This window comes from Symphalangus syndactylus, chromosome 4, assembly GCF_028878055.3.
Source record: "Symphalangus syndactylus isolate Jambi chromosome 4, NHGRI_mSymSyn1-v2.1_pri, whole genome shotgun sequence".
Classification (NCBI taxonomy): Eukaryota; Metazoa; Chordata; class Mammalia; order Primates; family Hylobatidae; genus Symphalangus; species Symphalangus syndactylus.
In genome coordinates, this window is record NC_072426.2 from 111884021 (window position 1) to 111899262 (window position 15242).

Consider the following 15242-nt stretch of genomic DNA (forward strand, 5'->3'; position numbering starts at 1 on the left):
TTTTGCAAACGTCTACATTTGTGCGTGTAAACTTATTACTTCTCCAAAAAGTCAGTACGTAGTCTTTTTTCAGAATTTAAAACCTAGAGGAGATGGGCCACTTTCCAGGTTTCTCTAGATATAAGACAGGTAAACTCAGATAGATTTTTGTTTCTAACGAACATTTTTCCTGCTACAAGAAGTGGGCCAACCAGGCAAAATTAACATTAACAAGGAGAGAATGAGTGCATTGCTAAAAAAGAGGCACAGTACCTAATGGTTTAAAAGAAGCAGTTTTCTAGTTACTTGCTTGGGTTCAATCCTAGCTCCACTAGATATTAAGCTATATTAACCCTGGGCAAATTACTCAACCTCACTGGATCTCAGTTCACTAAAATGAGACTGATGTCAGCACTTACCATCAAGGGAGGTAATAAGGATTAAATAAACGAATACAGCTGCTGCACTTAGAACAGTATCCAACATACAATTAGCATTTACTAAGTGTTAGTTACTACATATTTTCAAACAGTAGGCTTAAAATCAAATGACAAAGAGTGGTGACGATTGGGGGAACCATTCAAAATTTATTGTCAGAAATACTGGGTTCAAGTCAGAGCTGTAAGATTTACTTCTGTAAATCTTAGTGATGCCTTACTCTTGTTCTTTGTGCCTCAGTTTCCTTGGATGTGACAATATTTCTTTTCTTATATCAAATGATCGTTATGATGATCAAATTATATAAAATAAGGATTTGTATAAAAGACTATACAGGTTATTATATTATGATGATGATCATCACCTCACAGTACACGGTGCTTAATAGCTTTTCAGTAAATGTTGAAGTTAGATGAATCTCATGACAAACCAATTGCTTTCAGGTAATTATTTGAGAAACTTTTTTGAGGTAATTGTTAAAAAATAGAAAAGAGAAGACTTCAAATGGCTAACATAAAGCAATGCTTATGGGGGTTTAGTTTATTGATTGATTTGTTTTAATTTTCCAGATTATCTCTAGTTTCAATTTTTGCATATATCAAGTGCTTGTATATAAAATACACAAAGTTAGGGTACTTTATCTATTTCTTATCTCATTAAGAAAAGCAAAACAGGAGAGGGGAAAAGATGGTTGAATAGAAACAGCCCTGATCTGCAGCTCCCAGAGAGACCAACGCAGAAGGTGGGTGTTTTCTGCATTTCCAACTGAGGTACCCAGTTCATCTCATTGGGACTGGTTAGGCAGTGGGTGCAACCCACGGACAGCAAGCAGCAGCAGGGTGGGGCATCGCTACATCTGGGAAGTGCATGGAGCCGGGAGACCTCCCTCCTCCACCCAAGGGAAGTGGTGAGTGACTGTGCTACCAGCCCAGGGCACTACACTTTTCGCATGGATTTTTGCAACCCGTGGATCAGGAGATTCTCTCGTGAGTGTAATCCACGAGGGCCCTGGGTTTCAAGCACAAAGCTGGGCAGCTGTTTGGGCAGGCACTGAGCTGCAGGAGTTTTTTCATACTCCAGTGGCACCTGGAACTCCAGTGAGACAGGAGAACCATCCACTCCCCTGGAAAGGGGGCTGAAGCCAGGGAGCCAAGCAGTCTCACTCAGCAGGTCCCACTCCCACAGAGCCCAGCAAGCTAAGAACCACTGGCTTAAAATTCTCACTGTCAGCACAGCAGTCTGGAGTCAGCCTGGGACAATGAGTTTGGTGGGGGCAGGGGCAACCACCATTACTGTGACTTTAGTAAGTGGTTTTCTCCTGACAGTGCTAAGGAGACTGGGAAGTTTGGACTGGACAGAATTGCTCCGATGGATTCCTCTTCAATGGGCAGGGAATCTCTGCAAGAAATCCAACAGCTGCAGTCAGGGGCTTACAGACAAAGCTCTCATCTCCCTGGGACAGAGCACCTGTGGGGAGAGATGGCTGCAGTCACAGCTTCAGTGGATTTAACTGTTCCTGCCTGCTGGCTCTGAAGAGAGTGGCTTATCCTGACAAGGGGGTTTCTCCCAGCACAGCACACCAGCTCTGCTAAGGGACAAGCTGCCTCCTCAAGTGGGTCCCTGACCCCGTGCCTCCTGACTGGGACAGACTTCCCAACAGGGGCCAACAGACACCTTAGAGAGGAGAGCTGTGGCTGGCATCAGGCTGGTGCTTCTGTGGGATGAAGCTTCCAAAGGAGCAGGCAGCAATCTTTGCTGTTCTATCTACAGTCTTCACTGGTGATACCCAGGCAAACAGGGTTTGGAGTGGATCTCCAGCAAACTGCAACGGAACTGCAGAAGAGGGGCCTGACTGTTAGAAGAAAAACTAACAAACAGAAAGCAAATGTCTTCCTATCCAAAGGTCATCAGCCTCAAAATCAAAGGTAGATAAATCCATGAAGATGAGGAAAAACCAGCATAACAAACACTGAAAATTCCAAAACCCAGAATGCCTCTTCTCTTCCAAATGATCACAATGCCTCTCCAGCAAGGGTGCAGAACTGGAAGGAGCATGAGATGGACGAATTGACAGAAGTGGGCTTCGGAAGATTGGTAAAGACAAATTCCACTGAGCTAAAGGAGCATGTTCTAAACCAATGCAAAGAAGCTAGGAACCTTGATAAAAGGTTACAGGAGCTGAGAACAAGAATAACCAGTTTAGAGAGGAACATAAATGACCTGATGGAGCTGAAAAACACAGCGTGAGAACTTCATGAAGCATAAACAAATATCAATACCTGAATTGACCAAGGAGAAAAAAGGATATCAGAGTTTGAAGTCCACCTTGCTGAAATAAGGCCTGCAGACAAGAGTAGAGAAAAAAGAATGAAAAGGAATAAACAAAGCCTCTAAGAAATGTAAAACTACGTAAAAAGACCGAACCTATGATTGATTGAGTACCTGAAAGTGACCAGGAGAATGAAACCAAGTTGGAAAACACACTTCAGTATATTATCCAGGAGAACTTGCCAACCTAGCAAGACAGGCCAACATGCAAATTCAGGAAATACAGGGAACACCACTAAGATACCCCACAAGAAGATCAACCCCAAGACACATAATCATCAGATTCTCCAAAGTCAAAATGAAGGAAAACAAGTTAAGGGCAGCCAGAAAGGTTGGATCACCTACAAAGGGAAGCCCATCAGACTAACAGCATATCTTTCAGCAGAAACCGTACAAGCCAGAAGATGGTGGGGGCAATATTCAACATTCTTAAAGAAAAGAACTTTCAACCCAGAATTTTATATCCAGCCAAACTAAGCTTCATAAGCAAAGGAGAAATAAAATTCTTTCTGGACAAGAAATGCCAAGGGATTTCATCACCACCAGGCCTGCCCTGCAAGAGCTCCTGGAGGAAGCACTAAATACGGAAAAGAAAAACCGGTACCAGCCACTGCAAAAACATACCAAAATATAAAGACCAATGACACTGTGAAGAAACTGCATCAACTGGTATGCAAAATAGCCACCAGCATCATGATGACAGGATCAAATTCACACATAACAATAAAACCTCAAATGTAAATAGGCTAAATGCCCTAATTAAAAGACACAGACTGGCAAATTGGATAAAGAGTCAAGACACATCAATGTGCTGTATTCAGGAAACCCATCTCACGTGCAAAGACACACATAGGCTCAAAATAAAGGAATGGAGGAAAATTTACCAAGCAAATGGAAAACAAACAAACAAAAAAAAGCAGGGGTTGCAATCCTAGTCTCTGATAAAACAGACTTTAAACCAACAAAGAGCAAAAGAGACAAAGAAGGGCATTACATAATGGTGAAGAGATAACACAACAAGAAGAACTAAATATCCTAAATATATATGCAGCCAATACAGGAGCACCCAGATTCATAAAACAAGTTCTTAGAAACCTACAAGGAGATTTAGCCTCCCACACAATAATAGTGGGAAACTTTAACACTCCACTGTCAATATTAGACAGACCAACAAAACAGAAAATTAACAAGAATATTCAGGACTTGAAATCAACTCTGGATCAAGTGGACTTAATAGACATCTACAGAACTCTGCACCCCAAATCAACAGAATATACATTCTTCGCAGTGCCACATGGCACTTACTCTAAAATCAACCATATGATTGGAAGTAAAACACGCCTCAGTAATTGCAAAAGAACAAAAATCATAACGGTCTCTCAGACCACCGTGCAATCAAATTAGAACTCAGGATTAAGAAACTCACTCAAAACCACACAACTACATGGAAATTGAACAACCTGCCCCTGAATGACTCCTAGATAAATAATGAAATTAATGCAGAAATCAAGAAGTTCTTTGAAACCAGTAAGAACAAAGAGACAGTGTACCAGAATCTCAGGGACACAGCTAAAGCAGCATTAAGAGTGAAATTTATAGCACTAAATGCTCACATATGAAAGCTGGAAAGATCTCAGATTGATACCCTAACATCACAATTAAAAGAACTAGAGAAGCAAGAGCAAAAAAATCCAAAAGCCAGAAGAAGACAAGAAATAACTAAGATCATAGCAGAACTGAAGAAGATAGAAACACGCAAAACCCTTCAAAACATCAATGAATCCAGGAGCTGGTTTTTTGAAAAAATTAATAAAATAAATAGACTGCTAGCTAGACTAATAAAGAATAAAAGGGAGAAGAATCAAATAGGCACAATAAAAAATGATGAAGAAGATATGACCACTGACCCCACAGAAATACAAACTATTCCTATCAAGCTACCATAGACTTTCTTCACAGAATTAGAAAAAACGACTTTAAATTTCATATGGAACCAAAAAGAGCCCATATAGCCAAGACAATCCTAAGCAAAAAGAACAAAGCTGGAGGCATCATGCTACCTGATTTCAAACTATACTGCAAGGCTATGGTAACCAAAACAGCATGGTACTGGTACCAAAACAGACATATAGACCAATGGAACAGAAAAGAGACTTCAGAAATAGCACCACACATCTACAACCATCTGATCTTCAACAAACTTGACAAAAAAGAAAAAGAAAAGCAATAAGGAAAGGATTCCCTATTTAATAAATGGTGCTGGGAAAACTGGCTAGCCCTATGCAGAAAACTGAAACTTGAACCCTTCCTTACACCTTATGCAAAAATTAACTCAAGATGTATTAAATACATAAATGTAAAACCCAAAACCATAAAACCCTAGAAGAAAACCTAAGCAATACCAGTTAGGACATAGGTATGGGCAAAGACTTCAGGATGAAAACACCAAAAGTAACTGCAACAAAAGCCACAATTGACAAATGGGATCTAATTAAACTAAAGAGCTTCTGCATAGCAAAAGAGACTATCATCAGAGTGAACAGATGGCCTTTAGAATGGGGGAAAATTTTTGCAATCTATCCATCTGACAAAGGTCTAATATCCAGAATCAATAAGGAACTTAAAAAAATTTACAAGAAAAAAAATACAACCCCATCAAAAAGTGGGCAAAGGATATGAACAGACACTTCTCAAAAGAAGACATTTATGCGGCCAACAAACATATGAAAAAAAGCTCATCATCACTGGTCATTAGAGAAAGGCAAATCAAAACCACAATGAGATACCATCTCACACCAGTCAGAATGGCGATCATTAAAAAGTCAAGAAACAGTTGAGGCTGGTGAGGCTGTGGAGAAATAGGAACACTTTTACACCACTAGTGGGAATGTAAATTAGTTCAACCACTGTGAAAGACATTGTGGTGATTCCTCAAGGATCTAGAACCAGAAATACCATTTGACCCAGCAATCTCATTACTGGGTATATACCCAAAGGAATATAAATCATCCTACTATAAAGACACATGTACATGTATGTTTATTGCAGCACTGTTTACAATAGCAAAGACATGGAATCAACCCAAATGTCCATCAATGATAGACTGGATAAAGAAAATGTGGTACATGCACACCATGGAATACTATGCAGCCATAAAAAAGTACAAGTTCATGTCCTTTGCATGGACATGGATGAAGCTGGAAGCCATCATTCTCAGCAAACTAACATAGCAACAGAAAACCAAACACCACATGCTCTCACTCATAAGTGAGAGTTGAATAATGAGAACACATGGACAGAAAGAGGGCAACAACACACACCAAGGCCTGTCAGGGGCTGGGAGTCAAGGGGAGGGAGAGCACTAGGACAAATATCTAATGCATGCAAGGCTTAAAACCTAGATGACGGGTTAATAGGTGTAGCAAACCACCATGGCACATATATACCTATATAACAAAAAAGAAAAGAAAAGCAAAATAATATGTAAAGTTACTAAACTTAAATAATATTCCGTATACTATAGGTCAAGCTATAGATCATACATTTCATCTATTTCAGAGGCGAGAGATCAATGGATAACATCAAAAATGTATTAAAGTCAACATATTCAATTTATTTCTCCACAGGCCTCTTCTGGGACTGATTGCAAGGAGTGAAATGGACTAATTTTAGAATAAGCAACTCTACTATGGAACTTCTGAAAAAAAAGAGCACTTTTTAAATTGCAGCAAAATATTTTTTGATATAAATTTGTGCCTGGCTTCTGCAGAAAACAGTAGACACATATAAGGTATTGCTCCAAGAACAGACTGCAAATGTGGACAAAGGAAATGACTTATATATATCCACAAGGGACACGTTTTTAAGGCAGTTGTCAGAGGAGAAAGAGGAGAAGCATGTGGAAGGAGGGCTTCCTGATGACTAAATTATATGTATGTTTCTGCATGTCTCATTTCATGGGAACTACCTCTACTTTCAAATGATCGTTTCTTCCCAACATTTCAATCTATATATCATTTCTCTTTGTAATAAAAAGCATGTTACTTTTCTAACTTTCGGCCTAAATACTAAGAAATAAAAATTTATTTAATGATCCATTAGACCCACTTATTTCTGTATAGTGGCACCAAAGAGATATTTTATAGAACACATAGTTCTGTTTCTTATGCCATTAAACACAGGAGGTTATTATTAACAACAATAATACTGAAAAAGTTTGTTGAGTGCATACTATATGCCAGACAAATGTGGTATAGCTTTTTACAATTACATGGCATTTTTATATTTATTAGTGCATTTGATCCTTATAACAATTTTACAAAGTAAAACAGACATCATTATCCCGATTTTAAATTTGAAAAATCACCACAGGTAACACCATACTTAATAGTAAAACTGTAGCAGCATTCCCATTACAGTCAAGAATAAGAGAAAAATGTTGCTTTTGTCATCCTTATATAGCACTGTTGTGAAATTTCTAGCTAATGAAGTGTAAACACTGCAAAGGAAAAGAGAAAAATTATTTTCTTTGCACCCAGCATTATTGCTCAATTTATATAATTCAGCAAAATTACCTTAAAGACCTGAACAGAAAAAAGAAAAACACTGTAGCTGTTAGGTTTGCATATGGCTGCAAATGATAAGACAACTGTAATAGGCAGTGGCTTACACATGCAAAGATTATGCTCTCAAATAAAGGGTGTGGAGGTAGATGACAAGGCCACCAAATCCTTAGGGAGCTAGCTTCTTCCAGGTTTCTACCCTGCCATTCCTAGGGAGCCTGGTCAGGTTGGCTCCTGGATCTCACCATCACTGCATTCCAGACAGCAAAGCTTAAGAATGACTGTCCAAAAGTGACATATGGCATTCTGTCATATCCCATTGGCCAAAATGTAGTCACATGGCCACACTGAATGTCAAAGGAGGGTAAGGAATGTCTTTATCCAAAATGGCCATGTGTACAGCTATAAAAAAAATCCAGAGTTCTGTTAAGGAAGAAGGGGAGAATGCATTCTAGACATCAACTAAAGTCATGCTCCCAATACAGTTCAAAATATCCACAAAAAAAGGAATTATGAGGGAATGAAGTTAATTAAAAAATGCAGTAGAAACTATAAAACCTTGCAGAAAAATTTTAAATGTTTTAAATAAATGAAAATAAAGATTATGTTCCTGGATTGGAAGACTCAGTAATGCAAATATCTAAATTCTTCCCCAGAGATCAACCAACAAGTGGTGTGCGATTAGAACAAAATTCCGAAGAAATTATTTGGAATTTAACAAAATGATTCTGAGGTGCTAGAAAATAAGTAAATGTCAGTAGGTGAGAAAACTTATGGAAAAAAAGACTGAGCCATCGGCTCAGTCTATCACATTTTACAGCATACAATAAAGTTACAATCATTACAGAAGTATGAAATGGCACAAGAATAGACACCAATAACAATAAGCATAATATTAAATCTAGAGAGATAGGTAATTATTTACAAAAATTTAGCAAATGATAAAACACTGGTGGTACAGGTATATGATGATGAAGTAGCAATATGATTTTTCAAAACATAGTCAAACATTCAAACATCTAATTCTATGCCTAATTATTTATTTCACCTACCAAAGGTAAAATGGTTCTCACCTCTTTCCTCCCAGTGGCTAAATCCCAGTGGCTAAGACCTCAGGCTCTGGGCCTAGAAAAGGCTGAAGTTTAAATGCTGCCTCTATATGTTGGCTGCATAACACTGAGGAACATCCTTCCCTTTTCTAGATCTCCATGAATTAAAGAATTAAGATTGCCCAAGGAAAAGTGTACTCCTTGCCCAGCTCCTAGGAATTAATCTCTGAAATTTTTCTGCCTGTTAAGAGTATCTTTGCTTACCCAGAGGTCTTGGTCCATGTCTCAGGATTATTTACGGTGGGGAACTTGGGCTATGTGCTATCAGCTTGACCTCTGAGGGGGCTAGAACTAAGGTCACCCATGTGGGCAGTCAGCTATATCTATATGACCAACCTCCAATAAAAACGCTGAAAGCCAAGGCTCAAGTGAGCATCTCTGGTTGGCCACGCACCATGCATATTGCCACAGATCATTGCTAGGAAAAATAAACACTGTCCACATGACTCCACTGCAAGAGGAGAGCTGAAAGCTTAAACCTGGTGCCTTCTGGATCCTGCCCTATGTGTCCCTTTCCTTGGTCAATTTTAATCTCTATCTTTTTGCTGGAATTAACTATCGACATGAGGATAACAGCTTTTAAAAGGCTTGTGGGCTCTTCTAGCATATCATTCAACATGAAGGTGATCTTGGAGACCCCTGAGCTGCAGCCTGTCTTCATATCTATAACAGGGGTAATAATAACAATACAACCTCGTGGGTTTTTCTGAAGATAAATGAGACAATGTCTGTATCGCACTTGCACAAAGCCTGCCACACAATAATTACTCAGTAAATGTTAGCTTTTATTACTTTAAGTCAGTAGGGGGAAATGGACTATTCAATGAGTCATATTGAGATAGCCGATTGACAATTTATGACCAAAAAAAACAGTTAAAGAATACCTCACATTTTATCTTCAAATGAATCTAGGGAAGTTTTAATATTTATTCATAAAAAACAAAGCCACAAAAGAATTTCGGGAAAATACATATGAATATATATCTGTAGTGAGTAAGGGGGTGCCTGATCTAAGCATACAATTGGAGAGAACTCCCTGAAAGGAAATGATAAATGATCTTAAAATATACAAAAATTTAAGACATTTGCATGCCCCAAATTGCACTCGAACAAAGTTAAAACAGAAAAACAAAGAGTGACAATATTTGAAACACAGATGACAGACATAGTTTATATCTTTAATGCACATTTTAAACAGCACATGTAAATCAGTAAGAAAAATTTGAACACTCTGTAGAATAATGGTAAAGGGCTTGAGAGACAATTGAAAAAGATTAGCATATTTATATCATGAATAGACTCAGAAAAATATTTTCTCTTACTAGGAATCAAAGAAATACGGCATTTTTTAAATGCGGTGTTTTTTCTCATTCAAGCAGAAAGTTGAATTATATTTTTAAATGATAATATGCAATGTTAGCAAGGGTGGGTGTCATAGACATTCTCGTATTACTAATTGGAATATTAGTTGGCATAATTCTTCTGGCTGGCATAATGGAGAAGGACTGGCATAATCCTTCTCCACTGTCATCAAAACTCTGACAACCATTCTTCCAAACTTCCCTTCCTCTAAGTTAAACTTAGTATCTGACTTTGCCTTCTATTTCACAGAGAAAATAGAAATTATAAGGCAGATTTTCTTGCCAACAAATCTACAACTCTACGATACTTACACTGATTCTTCTTCTCTTCTGGCAATTAGAGTTCTGCCTTTCCTCCTGGCTAGAGCCAATCCTGCTTCCCTTGTTCCAGACCCTAATTCCCACTCTCCATGTTCAAGAAATTTATACCACAATTTATACTTCCTCTCATTTAGAGATCTTCCTAGTATCTACCACTTTAATTTGCCTCTTACTTAATTGACTTCTTGTCAGTCTTATTTGCTATTTTCTTATTCTTTATCCGACTTTGAATAGCCATGTACCGAGTATTCATTATTTCTAGTGATCTCATCTAAATGGATGTAATATCATCTCCATTCTAATGATTCCCCAAATTATGTCCCCATACATATCTCTTTCTTGAAACCAATATTCACACATCCAGCTGCCTGCTTGATATCTCCACTTGGATATCCAACAGCAATCTCAAGGTTAATAAATCCCAAACAGATTTCTTAATTTACAACCCCCCACATACATATTCTTCTGGTTTCCTTGTCCTGGTCTTGGCAAAAATCTAGATGTTTTCTCAGATTCCTATTTCTCACATTCCCCCATCCACTCCACCATCCATCAACTCCCATCAGTTCTACTCCATAATGATATCTCTTTTCACCATCCTGTAGGATCAATATGAAACCAAAAGAGCTCTTGGATATCCTACGGAGTCATAAGAAAGAGCTTCCACAACTGTACTAAGGGGTGGAACTAAACATCTGGCCCGTAACATCTCTATCTGGAATGGTAGAACAAAAATATTCTCTTTTTTATGGGTATTTCTATATAAATGTATATCATTACAAAGATATAGAAAGAGAAACATGCCATCATATTAAATAAATAGTGGTTACTTTGGAGTGGCAGAATGATTGAAAAGTAATGTTTATTCTTTGCGTTTCCTGTAGTTTTTACATTCTTAGCTATGTGTGTTTATAATTTTCATGTGACACTATTGAAAACTAGAAAGATGTATCTAATAAAATAGCCTCAAAATATAAAAATGATAGAACTACTCAAAGAAATTGATAAATCCACTATTATGATAGATTTCAATAATCATCTCACAACAGTAAGAAATCAAGCAGATAAAAAAGTCAATACAAATATAAAGGATTTTAATAACAGAAGTAATAAGCTTGATCTAATTGCACAGAGATATAACTCCCAACCCAACAATTACAGAACATACATTTTTCACATACTGTGATTAATATTTGTTAAATGTTTCTATGCTTGAAAAAATGTATATTCCGTAACAAGCAAGTCTCAACAATTTTTTTAAAAAGGTACAATATAGAATTACTGACCAAAGTGCAATTAAGTTAGAAATCAATAACCAATAAACATGTGAACAAGCAAAATAACCATGTATATGGGAAATTAAACACTTCTAAATACCTTAGGAACAAACAAGAAATCTTAACAAATGTTAAAAGTATATTTCAATTTTCAAAAATTCCAAAAATTCACCTTGTTGATGAAACTGTTGGGAAACAGACTCTCTCATACTCTGATGATGTTAAAACAAAGTAATTCCCCTATGGAGGGAAATTTTGGTGATACTAATAAAAAAGATATAAATCTACCTCCTGACCCAACAATTCCATTTCTAGGAATTTTTCTTATGAATGTGCTCATGTACAAAATGACATATGTACAAGATTATTCATTACGGTACTAGTTACTGTAGCAAAAGATAGAAAGTAGCACAAGTCTCTCAATAGAAAACTAGCAAAACAAGTTTTCACTCTTCCTCACAATGAAATATTATGCAGCCATAAAAAGGATTAGGAACTTTGTATGAAATTTTCTATAGATAAAGTACTTTGTCTAGAACAAGGGCAGGAAGTTTACAGTATATTTTCCCTTTTGTGTAAGAAAGAGAAAAATCAAGAATAGGTGTTCATATTTTCTTGTATTTACATAAAGGAACAGTGGAAGAATGCATGAAAAATTAATAAAAGTCATCACCCATAGAATGTCAGGGAACAGAGTGGGTAAGGAAAGACAGGCACAAGATTCCTAAGTCTACAGTTATTCTATAGTTTTGATTTTTAGGTTATGTGCATATATTAGCTATTCAAAAATAAAATAATAAAAATTTTAAAATAGAAAGACAACATAGAATCTGTGGAATTAATCAAAGTAATACCTAGATGTAAATTTAAAGCCTAAAGTACATATTTAGAATAGACAGAAGGTCAAAAATTAATAACCTAGATAACTAACTTAAAAAGAGAGACAACTAAGTTGAAAAAATTAATAACTAAAGTTTCTAACTTTAAGGATTAGAAAAATAAAACCAAGAAAGTATAAGGAAAGAGATAAATATAAGTATAGAAACAATAAATATTTTGAAAATCTGAAAATAAAATGTAAGAGGATCAATAAGGACAAAAGTTGTAACCTCTAGACAAAAATGATCAAGGGTACAGAAAGAAAACACAGAGAGGCACAGACAACAAATATTAGAAATAAAAATAAATCTAGAGAAAGTGCAGCTCAAAGTGTAAGGGTATTTAAGAAACCGCCTAAGATTACATATGCAATAAAGTTTAGAGGTAGGCCTCACATTCAAGACTTCTGACTCAAAACTAGTGTTTCACTTATTCATTTCTATGTTCCTGAGACATGTCTTCCCATAATCAATTCAATCAATAATCATTGGCCTGGATAAGAGAAAGGAAAGCTAGGCTGGGTGCGGTGGCTTCCGCCTGTAATCCCAGCACTGTGGGAGGCCGAGAAGGGCGGATCACGAGGTCAGGAGATCGAGACCATCCTGGCTAACACGGTGAAACCCCATCTCTACTACAAATACAAAGAAATTAGCTGGGCGTGGTGGCAGGCGCCTGTAGTCCCGGCTACTCTGGAGGCTGAGGCAGGAGAATGGCATGAACCCGGGAGGCAGAGCTTGCAGTGAGCTGAGATCGCGCCACTGCACTCCAGCCTGGGCGACAGATGGAGACTACATCTCAAAAAAAAAAAAAAAAAAAAAAAAAGAGAAAGAGAGAGAGAGAAGGGAACACTAGCAAGTACTTGATTTTTCTTCTCTCAAGCTGCCTCTCATTTTTTGTATATACTTTGTCCCACTTCTTCCTGGCAAGGAATATCACACAAAGATGTGACTGCTGTACAAATTAGGATTCCAGCAGCTGTTTCTACTTTTCTGGAATTAAAAGTCTTCAAGGCCAAACCTGAAACTTGAAAAAAAAAATCTTTAATATTAACAGAATTTTAAAGACCATGAACTCTATCCACCTCACTCCTGTTGCTATTGCAGCAATATGTATGCTGCAGACATTCACTCTAAGAACTCACTGAGCCACATCACCTGCATCACCTTCCAAGGCCCTTCGAACATCTGGACCCACCATGTCATTCACAAAATCTAAGGTACTGGCCTGGGCATTCTGTAAATTTCCTTCCACTCTGACATTCTGTGATTCTGTGCCTTCAGGAATGTGAGAAATCACTGAAGGATATGTTTCAGAGATCTAGACTGGTTTACCACTGATTAGGTTAAGCAAAGGGGATGAGACTCTCAAAAGCTAATAGAAATTGCTAATGCTGAATATTTACCATTATCCAGATATTCATATTCTCTACTCTTCTTCATCTCCAAGTTTAAAGATAAAACACCAAGGGAAATAGCATCAAAATAATGATTGATAGATCCATATATTGTCAAGATTTCAAGTTTCATCTGTAAACTCCAGCCTAATTTTAGAGAAGTGTTGCCTACAGCTTACAGGAAAAAATAAATGTTAAACTTGTAATACAAATTTATACCTAGATCTATTGTAACTTTAAAAAAAAAAAAAGGCTATTCCTAACTGCATTATCTTTCTTTTTAAGAGGAAGCAAGTCAGCTAAAGACCTTAATCAAAAAATCGAATTACTGTTCTCAATTCCTTCATCCCCTGAAACAAATAGTACACATCACACCTACGACATAGCAGGTAAGGTATACATCACTGTCTGGGATGTATACCTTTTTGGTTTGGGGTTGGCCATGTGACTTACTGTGGCCAACAGGATGTTAGCAAAGGTACGGTGATGCAAGTGATCTTGCACTCTCGTACTCTGCCTTTGTCCATAAGAAGAACATGCCTCTGGAATCTGCTGGCCCAAAAACGAGAAGGAATACACAGAAGCCAGGACTCAACCCTTAACCTTAATCCAAGTCCAACTGAGCCTACCATAAGTCAGCTTTAGCCAGCTGATCTCATGGGTGAGAACGATAGGATTTCACTTGTGCCACTGAGATTTTTATGGTTGTTTGTTACACAGCATTATTATGGCAATGTTTGACTAATACACTTACCTACCCAACAACACTTATTAAGATAACCTTAACTATGAAATACATTTCCAAAAGAAAACATGCTTTACAATTCCAGAGTACTAACAATGAAAGGAAAAAGAACCTTTAAAAAGTAGATCTTAGGAGGAAGGGGTGGGACTCAACAACACAGAGATAATGTGTTACAGTAACAAAGCCCTTTTTAGTAAGTATTCTTATTACATCTGTTTTGGAGATCATAAAACAGAGGCTCAATAATTAACCAGAAGTAGTAAAAACAGCATTTCTGCTTAGGTTTTTCTGGTTCCAAATCTAGTGCACCTCCAGTAAGTAAAGTTCTTTTCAAATATTCTTTAAAAATAAATAAATAAATAGATAAATAAATAAATAAATAAATAAAGACATCATCTCGCTATGTTGCCCAGGCTCGTATCAAACGCCTGGGCTCAAGCAATCCTCCTGCTTCGGCCTCCCAAAGTATTGGGATTACAGGAGTGAGCCATTGCATCCAGCCTCAAATATTCTAATGAGTAGAAAGTATAGAAAAAAGTCTCTACACTTTGGGGAAAGCTGTGTGTCACTCAGAAATTAAATAAGGATGTGTTCTAAAGCAGGTGCCTGCGGGTTCATTTCAAATCACTAAACCATTGATGGATAAGCTTGGTTTCTCAATGAAAACATCCAGCAGTGGGGTGAAAGACATTTATGCAGTGTTTTCTAGGAAAACCCTTAGAAGACTAGATGAAATAGAAGTTCCTTATAGAGGGAGGGTGAAATCTCCACTTCAAAACACCCACTTCTAAGACATGAATTTATTGTCTTTCCAAAATAGAAATTAAAGTTTTCTCATGGATACTCATTT

General features: G+C 37.3%; 1 long non-coding RNA gene across 1 annotated transcript in view; it reads left to right on the top strand.

Annotated features, from left to right (window-relative positions):
* The window catches only part of LOC129481062 (uncharacterized), a 122929-nt gene extending 116112 nt beyond the window's left edge, over nucleotides 1-6817 (top strand). Inside the window, exon 6 of the long non-coding RNA XR_008657247.2 lies at nucleotides 6372-6817. This is a non-coding gene — a long non-coding RNA (uncharacterized lncRNA). The remainder of the gene's footprint in view (nucleotides 1-6371) is intronic.
* Nucleotides 6818-15242: the final 8425 nt, after the last annotated feature.